This window comes from Chrysochloris asiatica, unplaced genomic scaffold (assembly GCF_000296735.1).
Source record: "Chrysochloris asiatica unplaced genomic scaffold, ChrAsi1.0 scaffold00271, whole genome shotgun sequence".
NCBI classification, from domain to species: Eukaryota; Metazoa; Chordata; class Mammalia; order Afrosoricida; family Chrysochloridae; genus Chrysochloris; species Chrysochloris asiatica.
In genome coordinates, this window is record NW_006408789.1 from 2,883,946 (window position 1) to 2,900,267 (window position 16,322).

The 16,322-nt window shown below is 39.6% G+C and overlaps 1 protein-coding gene across 1 annotated transcript in view; it reads right to left on the minus strand.

The window, feature by feature from the left end:
* The window catches only part of SYNE1 (spectrin repeat containing, nuclear envelope 1), a 554,350-nt gene extending 538,919 nt beyond the window's left edge, over window positions 1-15,431 (minus strand). Inside the window, exon 1 of the mRNA XM_006874353.1 lies at window positions 15,376-15,431. The gene's annotated coding sequence lies outside the window, so the exon portion shown is untranslated. The remainder of the gene's footprint in view (window positions 1-15,375) is intronic.
* Between the last annotated feature and the right edge of the window lie 891 nt (window positions 15,432-16,322).

The window sequence follows — 16,322 nt, forward strand, 5'->3', positions numbered from 1 at the left end:
GTTCTCCAGCATCATTTCTATCACCAAGTCCAAATTTTCCAACTACTGGTTGCATAGTGGTTACAAATCGGGCTGCGAACCACAAGGTCAGCAGTTTGAGACTACCAGTGGTTCTGCGGGAGAAAGATGAGGCTTTCTGCTCCCGTAAAGATTTACAGCCTCGGAAGCCCTGCACAGGGTCACTATGAGTCAGAAGCGAGTCCACGGCACGTAGCAACAACATAATTTATAAATATATTTTATCAATGATTGTTAACAAGCTAAACTGAGTCAGGCACCTAACGCTAGGTAACCATTACTCAAAATCAATATTGAACTAATAAAAACAAAACAAAAAACCTTATGTTTCATTAACAGAGATAACAGAATGGAAAGATGCAGGTTTCTTCTTGGAAAGGAAGAAGCTATAGGTTTCATATCTAAAAATGAAGCCACCTCCCTGAAATGAATGGTCATCACCCACTAATTTATGTTCAAGTTGTATTACAGTGTATCAACAATTTGAGGTTTGCAATGCCATGCATAATTGCAGAAGCAAAACGACCTCAATTTTAAATCAAAGCAAACAGTGAAAACTTAAATAATTATACCTTCAAGTTTAAAAAAATCTACAGTTGTGTACTAAAAATGAGATAAACACACATCAGAAAATCCTAACTTTATTTTCTATTTTAATAAGATGCTTATCTTAAGCAAGCATTTACTTACACAGATTGCGTTCTTATTTATACCCTCTCTCTTCATACTGCTGACAAAATACTTGTAGAACTGTTATGGTCAGGTAGAATGTCATCAATAAATTGGCTAATTGTTTTATTTCATTAGAATTTAGCAGTTTGTTAATTTGCAACTGAGCCAACTAGTCAAAAGCATAAAAGAAAATTTCTATTAAAAGACAAACAGCAAAACAAACCCTCAAATTAATGTTCATATCATCTACTGCGCAGTTCCCTAGGGACACCCACGATTGAATAGCCGATAGGCAGAAGGACCTACTTATTTCACTTCTGAACTAAACATCCCAGCTCTGAAAACTACAAAAAAATATTTTTGGAAATGGTCAGTTTCAAAACAGTTTCTATGAAGCATACATAAAGTGTGTGCAAATATAGCTTCTTATGAATTGTCCTTTTAAAATAAAGGTTTTATTGTTCAGATGGATTGAAAATGCTAAAGGAGGCGATGCAGTGAAAAGATACGATGAATTTAGGTTGAAGTCATTCCATCATGCTACTTTAAATCCACAAATATCCCCATGCCTATTGTGTGAAAGCCCTCAGACACAGTCTTAAAATATTGACAAGTTGCATCCCAGAGCAAGTTGAAACTCATTTTGATTCCCGTCCAATTTAGCACTTTACTCTTTTCTTATTTGCAAGACTAAAATAGGTTTCCTGTCGAAAAAGGAAGTCACCTCCCTAAAAAGAATGATCATGATCCACTAATTTATATTAAAGTTGTAAGACAGCACATCACACAACATAAAGTATATGGCAAGTTCAGTCCAATATCTTGATTTGACATAAAATATATATATATTTCTGACATGGGACATTTTCATAGGTCATACGAGGAAAATGCTCAATCAAGGAATAAAACACATTTTAATTCTTTCAAATGCTGAGGTGTTTAGATTATCTGACATGATTCCGAATTCCCAACCCCACCTACTTATAACAGATACGACGGAGGCCACCGAGTCACTGTTCGTTCCTTTAACACCACCCCAGGGCCAAGCTCCCCTCACTCTGGACAAGGTGGAAAGACATTCTCAAGTATCTCAAGATAGACCTCCCACTGAATTGGGGGCCCGAATTCACTGAGTATTTATAAGATAGAGTAGAGCAACAAAGCAAACAGAAGCGAGCCAAACCAATTATTCAATATCAGATCCACTCACAGTGGTATCTCCACCTCTGGGGTTCTGTCTTTGCTAGAGGACAAACCTTCTGCCCTGGTGATTTATTATGAAAGACGAAAGAAGACAGTGGTCTTCAAGAAGTCCGCTAGTAATTGTTGTGTAGTGACTCTGTAGACAGACTCTCAGGAGCTGCTGGCAGGGTAGTCGTCCCGTAATTATCCTCTTGTTGTTGTTGTTGTTGTTAAGTGCCTCTGTTATGGTTGTTTCTGAGGAGTGGCTGGTGAGTTTGAACCGCTGACCTTACAGTTCAAACCAATCTTGAAGTCCAGTGCTTATCCTATAGCGCCACACCAGGGCTCCAAAGTGCCTCTGGTTGTTGTTGTCGTCCATTCTGACTCATAATGACCTTGTATAGAGTTTCCAAGGAGCGACTGGTGGTTTTGAACCTCCGACCTTGTGGTTCGCAGTCCAGCATCAATGACGATCCTACAGCACCATATCAGGAGTCCTCCTAAATGCCTCTGGTGGTTGGTAGTTATGTGCTGTGGAGTCGGTTCTGACTCATAGTGAACCTGTACAGGGTTTCCAAGGCTGTAATCTTTACGGGAGCAAAAAGCCTCATCTTTCTCCCACGGAACAGCTGGTAGTTTCATACTGCTGACCCTGAGGTTGGCAGTCCGATTTGTACCACTACGCTACCAGAGCTCCTTCCTAAATGCCTCTAAAGGAGACTAAAAGTCCATGAGAACATAAAAGTCCAAAATGAAAGTTGCTTCTTTGTGGACTTTTTTCTAGTGGGATAACATTTCATTCCATGTATGGCTTCGAGCTTGCTCCATGACTGAAAGCATACTGTTGTCCAGGATGTGGGGGGGAAACAGCGTGTTACAAGACCCTGGGAATAACATGTGCTTCTGTGGAGCACAGTGGACTAGGGTGGTACAGGTGTGTGTGTGTGTGTGTGTGTGTGTGTGTACACTCCAGTTGACCATATCCACACAGTCATAGAGTTATACCAACAAATATCATTGTACATAGATGTTGTTGTTGTTTCTAAGTACCGTTGAGTCAGTTCCAAATCATGTTGTTGTTGCTAGGTGTCCCTGAGTCAGTTCTGACTTACAGAAGCCCTGTGCACAACAGAATGAACCACTGCCCAGTCCAGCGGCATCCTCACAATTACAATGCTTCAGGCCATTGCTGCTGCCACCATACCAATCCATCTCATTGGAGGTCTTCCTCTTTATCACGGACATTCCACATTCCCAAGCCCGATGTCCTTCTCCAGAGATGGGTCCTCTTGATAACATGAGAGGACACGTCTCACCATCCTGGCTCCTAAGGAGCACTCCAGCTGTATTTCTGCTAACACAGACCTGTTTGTTCTTCTGGCAGTCCAGGGTACCTTCAGTGCTCTCCAGCACCACAACTCAAATGCATGTTCTTCCAAAGCCTTTCTTATTCATTGTCCAATGTTCACATGCACACGAGGCTATTGAAGATACCATCATTTGAGTCAGGTGAGCCTTAGTCCTCAAACTGACATCTGTACTCTTGAGCACTTAAAGAAGTCTTGTGCAGTAGATATGCCTAATGCAATACATCACGTGGTTTCTTGACTGCTGTTTTCATGAATGCTGATAGTAGATCTAACCAAAACAAAGTCTTTGACAACTTTAATCATTTCTCCATTTATCATGATGCTACTTGTTGGTCCTTAATTTTCTTTCTTTATACTGAGTTGCAACCCATACTGAAAGTTGTGATTTTTGATCATCAGTAAATATTTTAAATTATCTTCATTTTCAGTAAGCAAAGTTGGATCATCTGTATATCTCCAGTTGTTAATGAGTCTTCCTCCAATCCTGATGCCACATTCTTATTCATATAATCCAGTTTCTCAGATTATTTGTTCAGCATACTGACTGAATAAGTATGGTGAGAGAATAAAACCCTGGCATGCATCTTTCCTAATTTTAAACCATTCAGTGTTCCCTAGTTTTGTTTGAACAACTGCTTCTTGGTCTATGTACAGGTTACTTATGAGCACAACTAAGTGTTCTGGAATATCCATTCCTCCCAATGTTGTCCATAGCACGTTATGATCCACACAACTGAAAATCATTGCATAGTCAATAAAGCACAAGTAAACACCTTTCTGGTATTTTAAGCTTTCAGCCAAGATCCACCTGATGTCAGCAATGATATCTCTAGTTCCAAGTCCTCTTCTGAATCCCGCTCACCCCAGTATAGGGTTTCTAAGGAGTGAATGGTAGGTTTGAAACACCGACCTTTTGTTAGCAGTCCAGTGCTTAGCTGCCATCAGTCAGTTCCTACCCAGGGTGAGTTAATATAGAACAGGCACAGTGTTGCTCAGTCCTGTCTCACCCTCAGGACCACAGTATGACCAAGTCCATAAAGCTGACTGTTAGGCTAATCCACCTCCTCCATGCTCTCCCTTGCCCTTAACAGCCCTCTCTACTTTACCAAACAGGTTCCACTCTTGTAATGATTGATCCCTGTTGATGATATGTCTAAAGCAAGGGAGTCCGATAATGTGACGTTGTGATACATAGGCTTTGAGTCACTAAATTTCAAATGTATATCACCAGATTTTTCTTCTCTGTCTTTCTTAGTCTGAAAGCCTCACTCTGGGACCCCAGAATGCAACAGCTTTGGGAGCAAACCTTCTCATTGAGACAGCAGGAAAAGTGATGCCATATCTTTGCCAGAAGCTATTGCAAAGACAGGTATTTGGTCTTTTTCTGGCTCAAGTGAGATATTATCATTGTCAGAGTCCTTTGCCATGAGGATGGACCTCTGTTTGTATTTAGGTTCATATGTAAACATGGCCTCAACGTGACTGGGGACAACAGGGAGTCCAGGACTCACAACATGCATATATCTCTATAAGGATAGGATAGTAATATGAATCGAGCTAGAAATGGGGACAAAGATAGGGATGGGGCGATTAAGACAGAACAAGAAGGGGCTGGGGTGGAGGTGATGGAACAGAGAACAAAGAGACACAGAGATGGAAATGGAGGTGGGGCAGCTGGGAAAACGATAAAGAAATAGTTCTAGAAATGGAAACTCAAATAGAGTTAAAGATGCCCAACACATTGGAAAGAAGAGAGAAATAAGTAGGCAATTAGGTAGTTAGCTTTGGGTTAAAATGTAGCATAAACATCTACTCTACAGTTATTCTAATACTCTGCCAATAGCCAAAGTGGAGTAATGGGTCAGATTTAATTTTAAGAGTACTTTCTAAATATAAGTGAGTCATTAAAGGAAAATGTATTCTAATGCATCTGTGAGTTTAGAGAAACATTGGAGAGATACTAGAATATAGGGATAAATAAGTTCAAGAAAACAAGTATAGGTGATACTTGTCTGTTTCAGTCTTCAGGCTTCAAGATGATCCAAGAGAGGGAAAAATCACAAGTATTGTTTTAGTGTTAAGTGCTGTCAAGTAGGTTCCAATTCATTGTGACTCTGTATAGGGTTTCAAAGTTGATTTGAACCACAATGTCGACAATTCAAGCTCACCAGCTATTCCTGGGAAACCCTACACAGGTTGCTATGGGTCAGAACTGACTTCACAGCACTTTAAAACAGCATCAGGTTTCTGAGGAGCAGTTCAAATTGACCTAGTGGCCCAGTAATTATGGAGGAAGAAAAGAAAGGAAGACTAAAAAAGACCTCTTTCTCATTAAGATGATGTTAGAGTGAGAAACCCTTTTTCCTGGGCCTTTCAAAATGTAACCATGCAAACTATGTAAAAATGTGCAAAGTAAGATAAAATGCATGCTCTTTGGAATCAAATCTAGATTCAAATATCAGAAGTCCTAAAGCCCATGAATTCTTCTTGGATCAACTATCAACACTCATGGAAGCAGCATTCAATATATCAAATGACATATTGCATTAGGTCAATCTGCTGTACAAGACCTTTTTAAAGTGTTGAAGAGCAAAGATGTCAGCTTGAGGACTAAGGTGCGCCTGACCCAAGCCATGGTATTTTCAATAACCTCCTATGCATACGAAAGCTGGACAGTGAATAGGGAAGACCATAGAAGAATTGATGCTTTTGACTTATGGTGATGGAGGAGAATATTCAAAGTGCCATGGGCTGCCAAAAGAACCAACAGCTCTGTTTTGGAAGAAGTGCAGCCAGAGTGCTCCTTAGAAGCCAGGATGACCAAACTTTGTCTCTCATACTTTGAACGTCTTTTTAGGAGAGACCAGTCATTTCCAACCCATAGCAACCCTGTACAGGGTCTTCAAGGAGCAGCTGGTGAGCTTAAACTACTTGTGGTTCAAACGACTTTGCGGTCGAGCACATTAAGCCACAGTGCCACACTGGGACATACATACTACGTTAATGTGCTTGCCTATCAACTCTTCATCCATTTACAGAAATGTATACTAAGAGGGAAAAGTGCACAGGACTTTCACTGTAATAGTTCATAAAAGATTTTGAAACCTGGACATCACCTAAATGACCACTAATAAAAAAATAGCTAAGGTGTGGGATGTATATGAAATCGAACACTAAAACCCAAAATCAGAACCAAACCTTCTGCTGTCCCATTAATTCCAACTCTTAGCAACCCACCAGGACAAAACAGAAGGGCCCCACTGTCCAAGGCTGTCACCCTTACTGAAACAGTCTGCCCCATCTTTTTCCTGCGGAAAAGCTGAAGTATTCAAACTGCCAAGCTTTCAGGTTATTAGCTGAGCTTTAAACCATGGCACCACCAGGGTTCCTTAATGCAATACTGTTGTTGTTGGTAAATGCCAGTGAGTCAGTTCCAACTCATAGCAACTCTGTATAGCGTTTACAAGGAGCAGCTGGTGGACTTGAACTGCCGGACTTGTGGTTAGCCATCCAGTGCCACATAACAGGCAGCCAATAAACTGGTTGTGTATCTCGGTATTCCTGACATGGAGAGATGTGTGGAGTGAAATAGACACCTAGAGAAGCGTAGTTATTATATAAATTATTTGCATAAAATTTTGTGTGAGTCTATGTGTATGTAATGATGATCTGTATGTTGTTGTTGTTGTTGTTAAGTGCCACTGAGTCGGTTGTGACTCACAGCAACCCTGTATAGGGTTTCCAAGATAAGCCTGAAACTCCTGCCTTGAGGTTCAAACCGATTTTGCAGTCCAGCACATTAGCCCACAGTACCACATCAGGAGTCTGATCAGTATGTTATTGTTGTTATTGTTAGGTGTCATCGAGTCAATACCGACTCACAGTGACCTTATGCGCAGCAGACCGAAACACTGCCCGATCCTGGGCCAACCTCACTGTCGTTGCCACGCTTGAGCACACTGATGTTGCCATTTTGCCAGTCAATCTTGCTGGGAGTCTTGTATATGAAGTTATTAAAATACCTTGGCTTGAGTCAGGCACACCTTAGTCCTCAAGCTGACATCTTTGCTCTTCAACACTTTAAAAAGGTCTTGTGCAGCAGATTTGCCTAATGCAATACGTTGTCTGATCTCTTGATTGCTGCTTCTGTGAGTGTTGAAAGTTGATCCAAGAAAATGAAGTCCTTGACAACTGCAATCTTTTCTCTGTTGATAAGAATGTTATTTATTGGTCCAGTGATGAGGATTTTTGTTTTCTTTACATTGAGATGTAATCCATACCAAAGGCTGTGCTCTTTGATCTTCATCAGTAAATGTTTTAAGTCCTCTTCACTTTCAGCAAGCAAGGTTGTATCATCTGCATATTTCAGGTTGTTACTGAGCCTTCCTCCAATCCTGATGCCATGTTTTTCGTCACAGAATCCAGCTTCTCAAATGATTTGCTCAGCATACAGGTTGAATAAGTATGGTAAAAGAATACAACCTTGTCACACACCTTTCTTAATTTTACACCATTCGGTGTTTCCCTGTTCTGTTTGAACAACTGCCTCTTGGTCCAGGTACAGATTCCACATGAGCACAATTAAGTGTCCAGAATACTCATACGAGATTAGTATGTTAGTAAGGACTATTTCTGAATTATGTGATTTAAAGTGAATTTTACTTTCTCAACACTTCGAAGAGGTTTATTTTAAAATATTTTCTACAATTAGGACACTTCCGGTTTGGGGGTGGGTAAGCAAAGACAGATACTGAAAGCTCGTCTGCTAAAACCCCCAAAAAAGCAAAGAAAGAGTGGTCCGCAGAACAGCTGCAGAGCTTTGGATCTTGTTTAAGGTTCTGAGTGCCAGTTTCCCTAACCCACCTGTGAAGAAATCTGCCTGTGGAAGCAAAATACGGTGATTTCTGAATCAATCCAGCCATGGTGGCCAGCAGCCAGAAGTCCTCAGGCTGGAGGGCGGAGCCACAGCCAAGTGGAAGCAGTGACCCAGGACTAGAAGCCACGGAGCTGTACATCTGGAGGGAGAGGTGTGACTGATTTTTCATCTTTCACTTTTCATTTTTCATGTATCTTTCCTCTTCACTCTGATCATGCCCTCACTGCCCAGCCTAGGAGCCTTCAGGTGGGCGGAAACACCCCCCCAAAAGGGTCCAGCATTGCACCCACAGTTTTCCAATGGCACAGAGAGGAAACCCACAGGCTGCTTCATATGATGTCTGACTCTGGGACCCAGCCCCAAAGTTGTCCTGGGTTGGACCCTTTATCCCTGCCTGCACAGCAAAGGACAGTGGACAGTGTCAATCACAATTTTTTTTTTTGTTTTTGATTGGTGGTTTCTATCTCTGCTTTTATATTGCTTCTGTCTTTAGTCCTTTTTGGCCTCACACTTCCCAGTGGTTGGAGCTTTCTCCCCCTACCTTACCCAAGAAGAAACAGCAACTGTGCCCATATAGCCAAGCTACAAGCATACCCTCTAATACCCCACCATCTGGGCAAGAGCCAAAACTAGCTGCTAGGCATTACACGTGAAAAGGGAAGCCTATTTCCAGATCATATCCACCAGGAGACACTCAGCAAGCTTAAAAACCCACATAACTGCTGAAAATGTCCAAGCAAACACAATTAAAGATCTCAACACATGCCCCAAAACAGAAAAAAAGTAACTGAGACAAATGAGCTGGAAGCAGGCACATATTTTCCAGTAGAAGAGCAGGCTCTGGATCTGCCTGAGAAATAATTCAGAAGATTGATATGGAAACAAATTCAAATGCTCTGAAAAGGGGTGGAGAAAAATTAGGAAGAAGTCAGGAAAGTGCTACAGGAGCAATCAAACAAGATAGATATGGCATTGGAAACAATCCAAAACCTGCAAAAAGAAGTCCAGAGGATTAATAATAAAATATCAGAAATAGACAATAAACTGAAAAGGCAAAAGAGTAGAATGGAAGAGATGGAAGCCAGAACCAGCGAGCCAGAAGACAAATCTCTCAATACTGCTAAGATAGAAGAGCAAGGAGAAAAAAAGATTAAAAAATCTGAAGCGAGTTTAAGATTCATGCTGGATAACACAAAGAGGAATAACATAAGACTTATTGGAATTCCAGAAGAGGAAAAATCACAGAAGTCCACAAAAGAGCTTCTGGAAGAAAATTTTCCTAACATCTTGAAGGATGAGAAGATAAACATTCAAGAAGCTGAATGACCTCAAGAAGGATAAACCCCAAATGAACATGACTGAGATATATCATAATCAAGCTATCCAAAATCAAAGACAAGGTGAGAATCCTAAAATCAGCCAGGGAAAAGAGAAGTGTTACTTACAAAGGCAAGCAAATCAAAAACTTAATCAGAAACCATACAGGCAAGAGGGCAATGAGGAGACATATATAAAATCCCAAAAGAAAAAAACTGCCAATCAAGAATCATCTATCCAGCAAAAGTGTCAGTCAAATACAATGGTGCAATCAAAACATTCCAGGATAAACAGAAGACAAGAAATTTTGTCAAAGCCAATCCAGCACTTCAAAACATCCTAAAGTGAGTTCTTTGGAATGAAAACCAGAAGCAACAGACAACAACCTGAGATTGACAGACATGGCAACACCACCTGGAACTCAGCCGGCAGATAGCAGAGTTCAGAACAAAACAAAATTACAGAAATGATTCAGAGGACCTGTGAGGCCAACCAAAGATCAAAATATTAACAATGTCAAAGAAGGAAAAATATAGGAACAGAGGTCCAGGTTGTGAGGAGGTCGAATAGATGGCAGGATACCAGACTGTCTTAAACGCAGGGAAAACTTACTAGACTATAGGATAACCCCAAAGAAAATCAATACTTCACAACTTACAATGAAAATGAAGATGCAAGCAGAACAAGGAAATATTAAAACTAAGAAGAAACCAATAAGAAATAGCACATAAAATATGAATGTAGAACAAGAAGGCATGCAGAACAAAGGAACAAAGAGCACCAAAAAAAGTTAACATATGACAGCAATTAATCCATACCTAGCAATAATTACACTGAATGTCAATGGATTAAATGCACCAGTGAAGAGACAGAGAGTGGCAGAATGGATAAGAAAACAAGACCCTTCAATATGCTTCCTTAAAGAGACACACATTACACACAAAGACAAAAACAGACTAAAAGTTAAAGGATGGAAAAAAATATACCAAGCTAACAGCAATAAAAAACAAGCAGGAGTGGCAATACTAATCTCTGATAAAAATAAACTTTAAGGCAAAAACCAGCATAAGAGATAAAGAAGGACACTGTCTCATGATTCAAGGGTCAATTGAGCAAGATAACATAACCATAATTAACATCTATGCTCCAAATGAAAGAGCACCAAGATACATAAAGCAAACCCTACAAGAATTGAAGAAAGAAATAGATACATCTACAATTATAGTGGGGGATTTTAATACGCCACTTTTGAAAAGGGATAGAACAGCCAGAAAGAAACTCGACAAAGCTACAGAGGAACTACACAGAACAATCAGCCAACTTGACCTCTTAGACGTATACAGAGCATTCAACCAAACAACACAATACACATTCTTTTCCAGTGCACATGGAACGTTCTCCAGAATTGACCATGTGTTAGGTCGCAAAGCAGGCCTCCATAAATTTACAAACATCAAAATACTACAAAGCATCTTTTCAGACCACAATGCCATAGAATTAGAAATCAACAATAAGAAGACCAAGGATATAAAGTTTAATACATGGAGACTGAATAACACCCTGCTGAAGAGCAACGGGATAATAGAAGAACTTAAACATGAATTCACAAAGTTCCTAGAAACAAATGACAATGGAAACACAACATATCAAAATCTTTGGGGCGCTGCAAAAGTGGTGCTGAGAAAACAATTTATTGTGATAAATATATCATTCCAAAAAGAGGAAAGAATCAAAATTAACACATTAACACAGCATCTCCAGCAACTAGAAACAGACCAACAGAGGGAACCTACAGTCATCAAGAAAAAAGAAATAATAAAGATCAGAGCAGAAACAAATGAGATAGAAAACAGGAAAACTATAGAAAGGAGCAACAGGATAAGAAGCTGGCTCTTTGAAAGGATTGATAAAATTGACAGACCGTTGGTAAACCTAAGGGAAGAGAGGGAGAAGACACAAATAACATGCATTAGAAACCTCATGGGCAATGTCACAACAGAATCAAAGGAAATCAAAAGGATAATAACAGAATACTCTGAAAAGTTGTACCCCAACAAATTTGAAAACTTAGAAGAGATGGATACATTTTTAGATAAACACGACCTACCTAAATGCACACAGAGTGAAGTAGAAAACTTGAACAGGGCCGTAACAATAGAAAAAATTGATCAGGTCATCAAAAAATTCCCAACCAAAAGAAATACAGGTCCAGATGGCTTCACTGGTGAGTTCTACCAGACATTCAGGGAAAAGCTGTCACCAATTCTACTCAAATTATTCCAAAAGATAAAGGAGTATAGAAAACTTCCTAATACATTTTATGAAGCAAGCATAATCCTCATACCAAAACCAGGGAAGGACATAATTAAGAAAGAAAATTATAGACCAATATCCTTCATGAACATAGATGCAAAAATTCTCAACAAAATCCTAGCCAACAGAATCCAGCAGCACATCAAAAAAATAATACATCATAACCAAGTGGGATTCATATCAGGGATGCAAGGATAGTTCAACATTAGAAAAAACAATCAATGTAATCCACCATATAAACAAGAAAAAAGAAAAAACAAACACATGATCGTATTGATTTATGCAGAAAAGGCATTTGACAAAATCCAACATCCATTCCTGATAAAAACACTCAACAAAGTAGGAATTGAAGGGAAATTCCTCAACATAATCAAGAGCATATATACAAAACCAACAGCCTACATTACTCTCAATGGAGAGAAACTGAAAGCCTTCCCTCTGTGAACAGGAACCAGACAAGGATGCCCTTTGTCACCACTCCTATTCAATATTGTGCTGGAAGTCTTAGCCAGAGCTATACGGAAAGACAGGGAAATTAAAGGCATCCGAATTGGCAAAGAAGAAGTAATATTCTCTCTCTTTGCAGATGATATGATCCTATATATAGAAAACCCCAAAGACCCAGTAAAAAAGCTACTAGACCTCATTGGAGGATTCAGCAAAGTGGCAGGGTATAAGATCAATATCCAAAAATAATTTGGATTCCTCAATACCAATAACAACAGTGCTGAAAAGGACATTAGGAAAGCAATACCATTTACAATAACTACCTAAAGGATGAACTATATAGGAATAAATGTAACCAAAGAAACAAAGCACCTATAAAAAGAAAACTACAGAACATTACTACAAGAAACCAAAAGAGACTCACAAAAATGGAAGAATATACCATGCTCCAGGACAGGAAGACTTAACATTTTGAAAATGTCAATACTGCCCAAGGCAATTTACACATATAATGCAATCCCAATCCAGATTCCAATGACATTCTTCAAAGAGATGGAAAAAGCAATTAGAAACTTTATATGGAAAGGAAAGAGACCCAGGATAAGCAAAGCACTGCTTAAGAAGAAGAACAAGGTGGGAAGTCTCTCACTCCCTGATTTCAGAATTTACTACGCGGCTACAGTGGTCAAAACAGCCTAGTACTGGTACGAGGAAAGATACATTGATCAATGGAACAGAATTGAGAATCCAGAAACTAACCCATCCACATACAGCCAACGGATTTTTGACAAGGTACCTAAGTATATTGCATGGGGGGAAGATGGTCTCTTCAACAGATGGTGCTGGCAGAATTGGAAAGCGATATGCCAAAGGCTGAAACAAGACCTTTACCTCATGCCTTACACATCATGGATTAAAGACCTAAATGTGAATCCCAGGATTACAAAGTCCATCAATGAAAAAATAGGGGGAAATATACAGGGGATACACAGACTACCAAACATTTTGAAACTTACACAAACAAAAACAGACAAAATAGATCAATGGTACATACCAAAAATTAAAAACTTAAGTGCATCAAATGACTTCATCAAAAGAGTAAAAAGAGAGTCCACAGAATGGGAAAAAAATCTTTTGCAACGACACATCAGACAAGGGACTAATTTACAAAATATATAGGAACCTACAACACCTCTACAAGAAAAGGACAAATAACCCAATTAAAAAATGGGCACAGAACATGAATTGACACTTCATCAAGGAAGAGATCTGGGCAGCCAACAAACATATGAAGAAGTGTTCACAATCACTAGCCATTATAAAGATGCAAATCAAAACAACAATGAGACATCATCTCTCACCAGCAATAACAACAAAGATCAAAAAGTAGAGGACAATAAATGCTGGCGAGGATGTGGAGAGACAGGGACCCTCCTACATTGCTGGTGGGATTGCAAAATGGTCCAACAACTCTGGAAAGCAATATGGCACTTCCTCAGAAAGTTGGAAATAGAAATACCTTATGATCCAGCAATTCCTCTACTTGGTATTTACTCACAAGAAATATGAACCACAATGCAAGTAGATATATGCACACCAATGTTCATCGCAGCACTATTTACAATAGCAAAAAGATGGAGACAGACCAAGTGTCCATCAATTGAAGAATAGATGAACAAACTGTGGTACACACACACAATGGAATACTATGCTACCTTGAAGAACAAGTAAGCTACAAGCCACCACATAACATGGATGAACCTTGAGGACACTATGCTGAATGAAATCAGTCAGTCACAAAAGGAGAAATAAGGCATAGGTCCATTATTGTAAAGGATTAAGAAAAAGCACCCACACTAAAAGGGGGAAAAATTTATCTTTTAAGAAAATATATATTATCTACAACTAGAATGTAGCCTTAGCCTTTTTACAATATGAAAAAAAACTATTAAAAAAGAAACTATTTTCAACTTGGAAACAAGTATCTATCCCAAATGATGACAAATTTGTAGTCTAAGTACGGGCCTTCTGGCTCCAAACATGACTTGAAAAAATGAGCTCCCAAACTCATGGAGTCTTTGTGTATTTCACTGCCTTCCCTAAGGCAGGTCCCAGATGTGCCCACCAGCCAGAGCAGCCCACTCTTAACAAGTGGCTTTGGAGGAGTTACCGGAAAGATCGTCCCGGTCACCCTATAACCAGATAGCCTCCTCCACTCTTTCTTTATTAGGCTGTGAGCTTCCCAAAGCCTGAGAAATTGTCTCACTTCTCCTCTGATGTCAAAGCTTGGCAGCAAAGACGCATGAGGATTTTTTTAAGTTCTGTCAAGTCTGTCCAATTCACAGTGACCCTGTATAGAGTTCTCAATTAGTGAATGGTGGGTTTGAACCGTCAACCTTGCAGTTAGCTTATGGTCAGCAGTTGAGTGCTTCCTCTATGGTAGCACACTAGGACTCATAGTATGCAGTTTTGGGGGTATAATGAAACAGAAATAAATTGTCATCTCTGTTTGCTTCTGAACTATAAAAGAGGCTTTGGGGACATCTTTGATCAAAATCTACTCATAGGGTTATGCCTTACATACTGCAGGTATAGTTTTACGTCAAAGGGTCCTCAAACGGAATTCAGACAACTATCTTTATTTTTACAAAGGTGAACTAGATTTTAATTTATGTTATATTAGTATTTATTTTCAAAGGTTTGCAATGCCTGAACATAGACACCTGATATAATCTAAAGCCAGTGTGGATGACCTCAGGAAGATACATTCTTTCAGCATCTTTCACTCAGGGTTATGTTTTTTATCAAAATGCCTCAGAGATAAGCAGAAACACTGTCTCCCTAGAGTACCTTCTTTCCTTAGGTCATGTTGTTGTTGTTGTTAAGTGCCATCGAGTCGGTTCCGACCCATAGCGACCCTGTACAGGGTTTCCGAGAGTGTAAACCCTTACGGGAGTAGAAAGCCTCATCTTTCTCCAGCGGAGTGACTGGTAGTTTCGAACTGCTGACCTTAAGGTTCGCAGCCCGATTCATAACCACTACGCTACCAGAGCTCCTTTCCTCAGGTCATAGCCTTCATTAATAAAATGACAGGAGCTATTACAGTGTTTCTTTGTACTGTGCATTTGAAATTCACTAGCTCAAGCTATGTAAACCTAAGACTCTGGGTGTTTCTTTTACCTTGGCCAGATGAGAGTTGATCCATTTCGTGAAAGTGCGTTTTTGAACTATCTCTTGCTCATCTAGAAGGAAAAAAAAAAAAAAAAAAGATCTGATTAGGTAAGGCAAAATACTTTGAAATTTAATCATGAAAAAATATATATTGGTTCCACAACTCTAGTAGTAATCACACAATTATTATATCATCTAATTAATTTTTCTAGCTGTTGTCTTAAAAGAAGAGTCAGTACAACCCCAAATATATTCATCAATCAGATTATTCATTTAAAATAATTAGCAAATGTTTTGAAACGTGCAATATGTGAGCCTTATGTGTATCTTCCTTGATTTATAATAAAAAGCTCATTGATCAATTATACTTCAATAAAGCTGTTTTTCAAAAGTTCACTGAAACCAACTGAGTTCCAAGTCTTGTACTAGGTGCATGGGAACACAGAAACATGAATAGGGCAAGATCTAGTGATAGAAACAGATAAGCAAGGACTTATAAGGACAGTGCAGTAAGGTACAGCTGTGGACATCCAGTACCACAGGAACTGAGCTCAGAGAACGTGGTGAACAGATTCCTAGATTGACCTCCGATAATTACATGCTTTTGTGTAATCCCATTCCCATGAGAGTGGGTGGAGCCCATGAGTTGCTTCAAGCCAACAGAAATGTAGCCAGAGTGCTCCTTAGAAGCCAGGATGGCCAAACTTCGTCTCTCATACTGTGGACATATTGTCAGGAGGGACCAGTCACTGGAGAAGGATATCATGTTTGGTAAGGTGGAATGTCAGAGAAAAAGAGGAAGACCCCCAACGAGATGGAATAGCCAAGTGGCAATATCAATGGACTCAAGCATGGCAACAGTAGTGAGGTTGGCCCAGGATCAGGCAGTGTTCGTTTCTGCTGTGCATAAGGTCTCTATGAATCGGTACCGACTTGATGACACCTAACAACAACAA